We start from the raw sequence: 9,390 nt of genomic DNA, 5'->3' as shown, positions 1-9,390 counted from the left end.
TTCTGTGAAAATTTGAGGTTAACTGTGTTCACAGAATCGACCTGTGTAATAAAGTGTCAACGGAAATTTCTTTTGACACGTGATTAATGTGTTTGACCGCTGGCCCACACCATAGTTTGAAGAAACAGTGCAAGTGGAGCCACAAGCAAAAGCAAATATTGAGCAAGAAATGTACAAAGCACATAAAAAAGGGGCATTTTGATTGGTAAATTTAGCTGCCAAACTCTGGCAGATGGCTGTTGCAACAAGACCAAAGTTATGACTGTGATTTGAGTTGTCAGTGATACATTGGTCTACGTGGGTCCCAAATCACGGGGGTTTTTAGGTGCCAAACAATCTTTCGGATTTTTTTTTTTTTTGCTTTGAACTACAGGTTAAAATTTGGGTTATGAGCTGACAGATTAATCACGAGTTAACTGGTGAGAAATGTGATTAATCACGATTAAATATTTTAATCACCTAGTTATTTGATGTGTAAAGTGCTTCTGAAAAAGGGAATTGATGCTTTTACAGACAAATAAGGACAACTTTAGGCGTAAAATTTTTGCATGTACCCTTGTTTCTTCCGTTTGTTGAGCCATTTTAATGCCTGGTAGAACAAAATATGTATTTATACGTGGTATCTAGCAATATGCATGAATAACTACAGCACTGTAAAGCCAGAAATGTTAACATGAACAAACAAACGCAGGAGAATCTTTGCAGCCTTAGTATGTTATTTATCAGAAGATGCATGTTGCGCCTCACTCACAACTACCTTTCAAAATAAAGCACTCCCCGGGTCAGCCAAACAGTAGGAGAAAGCCAGATTGTGATCCAGGCAGGCTTTGCTGTGACAACACTCCTGTCTGAGATTTATCACAGGTTTCACAAAATCAATGCGGCACATTGTAAGAAAGATCACAGCAAACACCAGAGACCCATCATGCGGTAATAGCCTGCTCAACACGAACGGTGGGAGACAGCAACGTGGAATTACAGCTCAAGAGATGAAAACACACGAGACAATGAGCTGGAATGTCTAATCATTTCATATGTAAGATATAAATATCAGATTTAAATGTGCACACTAAGAATTTTCAGTAGATTTTGTATGTTGCATGAATAAATGCAATGCGGACGTCCTAGCAGCCAAAACACAAGCACACATCCATCACACAGCTACCTACGGGGGTCTGTGGGTGACACACACAAAAAAACACACACACACACACACACTGGAGCAGGCAGAGGATTATTGAGGTCGTATCAAGAAGGAATAATAAAGCAGGTTCTTAAGATTTTAATAAGAATAAAATGAAACAGTAACCACAGAGGGGCCAGCAGGGTTAATCCCTTCTATATTACTGAAAATAAAAAAGGATAAAAACAGACATGAGGGCAGAGCTGCCGCCAGAAGGAGGGAGTGTATTTTGAGAGAGAGAGCGAATGAGAGATGGTCATCTGGTATGATCTGACAACAGAAGAAGAGCCATTTAAAAATGATGATGAAGCTATAAACGTCCATGTAATAACATGACCTGCAATTACACAATGAGATGAATCATTTCCTATTTATTTTGTCCAACACACACACACACACACATTAACACACATCTACACACACGCACGGCGCAGGATGACACTGTTTGACTGTGTTTAGACTTGATGAAAGCTCGGCCCGTTCAGGAGCGTCTTCCCAATGTCAAAGCACGTGCGCCGACGGCAGCAGATGGCATGAAACAGTTGGCAAGAGTGAGCGAGCGTGAATATCTGTTTACTAATAACCCTTTAATTACTTCAGATGGGCAACGGGATCAAACATCCGGAGCCACACAGGAATTAGCCTTAAATGAGACTGGACTGAGAACGTGGGCGTAGTCCTTATGTTGCCATCAAGACCTTCACAGGGAGAAATGGCGGTTAGAGGAAATAGAATTGATTGAATATTCTGTTTTCGCTCCACTAAGCGTGATTTATGTATAATAAAACAACACATGAATTCATTTCAGATGTCATAAGCATAAGTAGTTGTATTGAAAATGACTACTAATTGCCATTTTTGACACAATATTTTGTTTATAGTAGCCGATTTCCATCCATCCATGCATTTTCCTACGCTTATCCGGGTCCGGGTATAGCGGGGGTAGCAGTCTTTGTAGGGAAGCCCAGACTTCCCGGTCCCCGGCCACCTCCTCCAGCTCCACCGGGAGGACACCAAGGCGTTCCCAAGCCAGCTGTGAGACATAGTCCCTCCAGCGTGTCCTAGGTCTGCCCCAGGAGCCTTTTCCCGACTGGGCATGCCTGGAACACCTCACCAGGGAGGCGTCCGGGAGTCGATTTTCCAAATGCAAATTTAAGCCCAAGTACGCTTACGAGTGCTAAATCCCCACCGTGTGTGTAAATGTCATAAAAAAATTCCTTCATCTCCAACAATAACACCGTGATTCTACATTTTGTTACATTCAAATCCACTTCTCAGGCAATCGTGCGACAAAGATACGCATCGTGCAACCTTCTTTACGCCTTTCATTACGTGAACGGGGGAGTCACTGCACGGCGTTGGGTGGCTGCTGCCCTTTTCCTGTGCGTATGCATTCGGAAGAGCATACATTTTAATGACGGGACCTTTACTTTCCAACAGCGGCGAGGTGGGAGGAAAATAAATTGCTGTTCAAAAGGAGATAATACTCCTGGCATTGTGGGATTGGGCAGCTGTGTGGCGATCACCGCTAAGCTGAGACCAACCTGTATAAATTAAGATATAAATAGCCTCATCGAGGGCTGCGCATGAGTGCTGCAGAACATGCTTAATATATGCATGTATGTGTGTATGTGTGTGTGTGTGTGTGTGTACCCTTTGAGACGTCCGGAGTACAATCTGGTTGACTGACAATCCCACTTGTGTGTGTGTGTGTGTGTGTGTGAGCCCAGTGTGCACATACTTTTGACAGAGTGCTCGGCAAAGCTAAATCCCACTCAAGTGTAAGACAAACAGTGGTGGTGGTGTGTGGTTATTGTATTTTCTTTGCTCGGATCCCAGTAAAGATCTCCAGGCCTGCGCTGCCTGTCACCGTGGCCATCCCGCCATCAGTGGCTGCAGCCAGAGATCTTGGCGCGGGCCCCGCAAGGAAATTAAAAGGGGATTAAGGCTGGCTGACACTTTGTGGCCGGTTACTTATTTATTTTTTTATTTTTTGTGAGTGGGTTGCAGTGGCAGAGTGGGGAGAGAACGCGGTCGCCACTGGTAACCACTGCAATATTAATACATTCATTTTCTACCGCTTTTTCCTCACGAGGGTGCTGGAGTCTATCCCAGCTGTCTTTAGGCGAGAGGTGGGGTACACCCTGGACTGGTCGCCAGCCAATCCCAGGGCACATATAGACAAACAACCATTCACACTCACATTCATACAGTGAAGAAAATAAGTATTTGAACACCCTGCTATTTTGCTATTTCTCCCACTTAGAAATCATGGAGGGGTCTGAAATTTTCATCGTAGGTGCATGTCCACTGTGAGAGAGATAAACTAAAAAGAAAAATCCAGAAATCACAATGCATGATTTTTTAACAATTTATTTGTGTGATACAGCTGCAAATAAGTATTTGAACACCTGTGTATCATCTAGAATTCTGACCCTGAAAGACCTGTTAGTCTGCCCATTAGAAGTCCACCTGCACTCCATGTATCATCCTGAATCAGATGCACCTGTTTGAGGTCGTTAGCTGCATAAAGACACCTGTCCACCCCATACAATCAGTAAGACTTTAACTTGTAACATGGCGAAGACCAAAGAGCTGTCCAAAGACACCAGAGACAAAATTGTACACCTCCACAAGGCTGGAAAGGGCTACGGAGCAATTACCAAGCAGCTTGGTGAAAAAAGGTCCACTGTTGGAGCTATCATTAGAAAATGGAAGAAGCTAAACATGACGGTCAATCTCAATCGGAGTGGAGCCCCATGCAAGATATCACCTCGTGGGGTCTCAATGATTCTAAGAAAGGTGAGGAATCAGCCCAGAACTACACGACAGGACTTGGTCAATGACCTGAAAAGAGCTGGGACCACCGTTTCCAAGGTTACTGTAGGTAATACACTAAGACGTCATGATGTGAAATCATGCATGGCACGAAAGGTTCCCCTGCTTAAACCAGCACATGTCAAGGCCCGTCTTAAGTTTGCATATGACCATTTGGATGATACAGAGGAGTCATGGGAGAAAGTTTTATGGTCAGATGAGACCAAAATAGAACTTTTTGGTCATAATTCCAATAAGCGTGTTTGGAGGAAGAAGAATGAAGAGTACAATCCGAAGAACACCATCCCTACTGTGAAGCATGGGGGTGGTAGCATCATGCTTTGGGGGTGTTTTTCTGCACATGGGACAGGACGAGTGCACTGCATTAAAGAGAGGATGACTGGGGCCGTGTATTGTGAGATTTTGGGGAACAACCTCCTTCCCTCTGTCAGAGCATTGAAGATGGGTCGTGGCTGGGTCTTCCAACACGACAACGACCCGAAGCACACAGCCAGGAAAACCAAGGAGTGGCTCCGTAAGAAGCATATCAAGGTTCTAGCATGGCCCAGCCAGTCTCCAGACCTGAACCCAATCGAAAATCTTTGGAGGGAGCTCAAACTCCGTGTTTCTCAGCGACAGCCCAGAAACCTGACTGATCTAGAGAAGATCTGTGTGGAGGAGTGGGCCAAGATCCCTCCTGCAGTGTGTGCAAACCTGGTGAAAAACTACAGGAAACGTTTGACCTCTGTAATAGCAAACAAAGGCTACTGTACCAAATATTAACCTTCATTTTCTCAGGTGTTCAAATACTTATTTGCAGCTGTATCACACAAATAAATTGTTAAAAAATCATGCATTGTGATTTCTGGATTTTTCTTTTTAGTTTATCTCTCTCACAGTGGACATGCACCTACGATGAAAATTTCAGACCCCTCCATGATTTCTAAGTGGGAGAAATAGCAAAATAGCAGGGTGTTCAAATACTTATTTTCTTCACTGTACCTATGGACAATTTGGAGTCGCTAATTAACCTAGCATGTTTTTGGAATGTGGCAGGAAACCGGAGTACCCGGAGAATCCCGGCTGACTTCGGGCAAGAGGCGGGGTACACCCTGAACTGGTCAATTTTATAAAATATTTTTATTCAATATTTCAACACTGTGCTACTAATATATTATTTATTTCATCATAAAATTGCTATTTTTTGTCAGAATCCAACTTTTTTCCTCTTAATATTTTCACTTAATTTTCAACAAACGGCAGCTGTTTTTGTTCCCAACTATTTCAACTTTCTTCATTTAAATTTTCTTCTCGGAATTATGACTTTATGTCAATAATAGTTTGATGTTATTTGCATACATTTACTGTGTATTACCCCCCAAATTAAATTTTTCATAAAATTGTTTTAACTTTATGCTACTAAAATCATGTAATTTTTTTCATAATATTACGATTAATATTTTGACTTTACTCTTGTAAAATTTCTGCACACGTTTCCATTTTTGCTAATATTTCTTCTTGTTAAATAACATTTTTAGAATGTGCTCAAGCCCACTAATAAAAAACGCTGTGGGCCACATATAGCCCCCAGGCTGCACTTTGGACACCACTGATCTAAATGTTTTTCAGTATGGGATATAAACTAAATTTTCATTCATTCATTTTCTACTGCTTTTCCTCACAAGGGTCGCAGGGGATGCTGGAGCCTATCCCAAATTGTCCATAGGTATGAATGTGAGTGTGAATGGTTGTTTGTCTATATGTGCCCTGTGATTGGCTTGCGACCAGTCCAGGGTGTACACCGCCTCTGGGATAGGCTTCAGCATGCCTGCAACCTTCCTGAGGATAGGCGGTGTAGAAAATGAATGAATGAATGAATGCTATATTGGGTGATACGAGTGTAAAGGTGACTGTAGGGGTGTTATTGCATGTCTAGAGGTCTCTAATAACGTTAAAAACACATTTAGATGGTGATAAAAATTACAAAAATATTCTATTAATAGTCCAGGGTTTACCCCGCCTCTCGCCCGAAGACAGCTGGGATAGGCTCCAGCAACCCCCACGAGCCTAGTGAGGATAAGCGGCATAGAAAATGGATGGTTGATAAAATTATGCTAAATCGCAAACAAGCTTTCACTTCTGTAGCCCTTTTCTGCTTATACCCGCAATCATCACCTGAGCCAGGCTGCCCCCTACAGGTAACATCCATATTGTGTTATTCAGGGATGATCAAAGTGAGGACTGGGGGCCAATTATGGCCTGTAAAAATAAAATAAAATAAAAAGAACAGCAAAAATTGAGCAAAAAGACACAATATAAAAAGAAAAGGATGACATGATGCTCGCCTTTTTTTACTAAATAGTATATACAAATATCACGGTGACACGCTGCACCCTTTGATTTTCTGTCAAAAAAAAAAAAGTTTGGACACTTCTGATGGTTCCAGAAGAAATTTCACTGATTAGTTGCATAGTGTTGACTACAGATTGAAAATAGGGGCAGTTACATTATTTGAAAAGGGACTAGCATGGTCGGCCCTGGAGAGTGATACGGTGATGATATAGTCAATAATCAGCACAAATTAATAAAAATAATCATTTTTACTCCCACACTCTGCCTAAAAATAGCATAAATGCATTGCACTCTACTTTTGTTTTCTAATTCTGACATGTAAACCTAAAAAAAGTAATGACAAGGATTTGCTCTTTATTTGACCTCTGGTGGTGGATGCTGGCATTAAGGATGCACAGCAGCCATCGACGCCTCGTCTATGGTTGTGATGCACATCAGGCAGCTCAGGTTTACTGTCTCTTTGTGTTAGAGCTCAATAGAATTGCTGCAGGGGAAACAAACTGTACGAGTGCCAGTGTTTGGTCTGCTAATTAGCGCTTTGTATCTGTAATTAATAGGCATTACCAGTCAACAGGGTTTGCGCTCGCCAGCCCCCAGCCAGCCTGTGACTGAGATCCAGGCAGCGTTCCTCCCCTGCAGCATCACATCACTGTGACTCAAGGAGACTGTATTTCACAGATGCAGTCAGCGGAAATGTGTTTATGCCAGCGATTTGATTGGTTAAAGTTGCATGCAAATTCACATCTTTACCTTTGAACTGTAATAATAAATGACACATACCGTGGCGGCATGGCGGATGAGTGGTTAGCACACAGACCTCACAGCTAGGATACCAGGGTTCGATTCCACTCTCGGCCATCTCTGTGTGGAGTTTGCACGTTCTCCCTGTGCATGCGTGGGTTTTCTCCGGGTACTCCGGTTTCCTCCAACATTAAAAAAAAAAACATGCTAGGTTAATTAGCGACTCCAAATTGTCCATAGGTATGAATGGTTGTAGAGTTAATTTTCGTAGTTTTTATCACCATCTAAATGTGTTTTTAACATTATTAGAGGCCTCTAGACATGCAATAACACCCCTACAGTCACCTTTACACTTGCATTACCCAATATAGCAATACTCAATATGCTGTGCAACTAAACAGAATATTGATGTTATTGTTTGATGCTGCTTAGCCATAATAAGTTAACAATACTACAACTATGTGCCCTGTGATTGGCTGGCGACCAGTCCAGGGTGTACCCCGCCTCTCGCCCGAAGACAGCTGGGATAGGCTCCAGCACCCCCTGCCACCCTCGTGAGGAAAAGCGGTAGAAAATGAATGAATGAATGCTATATTGGGTAATACAAGTGTAAAGGTGACTGTAGGGGTGTTATTGCATGTCTAGAGGACTCTAATAATGTTAAAAACACATTTAGATGGTGATAAAAACTACGAAAATATTCTATTAATCATGATCGGGTCTGAAACCAATTAACCAACAGATAAAGTAACATGAATGAACGACAAATACCATGAAGACATATGTGTCAACAAGCTAAACAAGGTGATACTAATGCTAAAACAAGCTTTGCTAGGACGATCTACCATGAAAATAGAGAAGATAGACTATGAATGAGCATAATAATCTTTAAGTCGACGCCCTTTAGACTGCGTGACACGTTAATGTACAGGAAGTGGTTGCGGACATAACCAAAGCTGAAGCTAGCCCATTTATTTGTGACTTTAGCCAGAGACATAAAAAAGAGTTTATGCTAAAGGATTTTTTTTTTTTCAAAAAATAATTTGTGAGTTGCTGTGGTAGCAACCCCGTTAATACCATGTTTTTATTTTTGAAGCTTACTTTGCACTGAACAGGAAGTCCCTGTATGCATGTTTTAATGCTGTGCAACTATACAGAAGTTATATTGATGTTATTGTTTGATGCTGCTTAGCCATATTAAGTAAGTTAACAATACTAAAACACTTTTTTCATACAAATTCTCCCTTGGGTGTCAAATTTGATGTCCACCATGACGATTCACATGTGAATAAGTTATTTTTTACATGCTTAAATGCTGCTTTCAAAGGGAAAGAGACGTTGCCAAGAAGCACCGATGTCTTCATAAGCAGCGTCCATCGATGACTGAGACACAAGCTGATCTATGGCGCCCACGAGGTGAGACGAGGTGTGGCCGAGTGGCAAAGTTATCTATTATCCAGAACACAGTGGCACTCTGGCTTCCTCCAGATCTGGTGTTAAATGAACTTGTCAGCACTGTCTCTCTGATTTCCCTCATCACAAGAGCAGCCCGTGATGCTGCTCGTCGGTTGCGCGACGCCGCTTCTCACCAGCTGCCGCCCCGCATTTCGCTTGCAATTCATCAGCTGAGAACACTGGCCCGGGTTCGGTCCAGTGCGCGGTGGAGCCAGCCAGCCCGCCAGCCAAGCAGCCAGCCAGCCCGCCAAAAAATGAAATCACCTTCCAAAAATGTGCGATAGAGGACGGGAGAGGGGCAGACTTTTACATGAACGCCTTGGGCGGCGATGCACGTTTGAACTTGAGGGTGTTTGTGTGGGAGGGGGAGGGTTTGTCGTGTTTGTGGAAAAACTTAGGAGGGGGTAGATGTAAGGGGAGTTCAGGTGGAAGGGCGTCGTCCCAGGAAGCACATGGAGCATAACAAAGGCTCTGTTGGGCCTCAGGTGAGGACAGAGAATATGGAACGCAAAGCATGGCGACCCCACCACACTCCAGTCAGTTGAAGGGCACTGGAACACGGAGCCATTAAAGGCAAGAAGAACAAGAAAAAGACAACCAAACAAAAAAAATGTCTTATTGTAAAGCAGCAGGGTGCTAAGCTTCAAGTGCTTAAGTATTTATTAGTAATAAATAGTGATGATGGCACATTTACAAAGCACGTCTTTAATACGAAGAGGACTCGAGAGGAGCGAGGATCATTCCGGGTTCGGAGGCGGCCACACCGCCATAAACCCTCCACCTCCCATCTGCATCCAAAACACTTGCCGTCCCTTTACACTGTCCGTGCTGCTTCCGTGCTG

Source organism: Doryrhamphus excisus, linkage group LG10, assembly GCF_037039965.1.
Source record: "Doryrhamphus excisus strain RoL-2023G ecotype Guam linkage group LG10, RoL_Dexc_Guam_v1.1, whole genome shotgun sequence".
Lineage (NCBI taxonomy): Eukaryota > Metazoa > Chordata > Actinopteri > Syngnathiformes > Syngnathidae > Doryrhamphus > Doryrhamphus excisus.
This window is presented reverse-complemented; position numbering follows the sequence as displayed.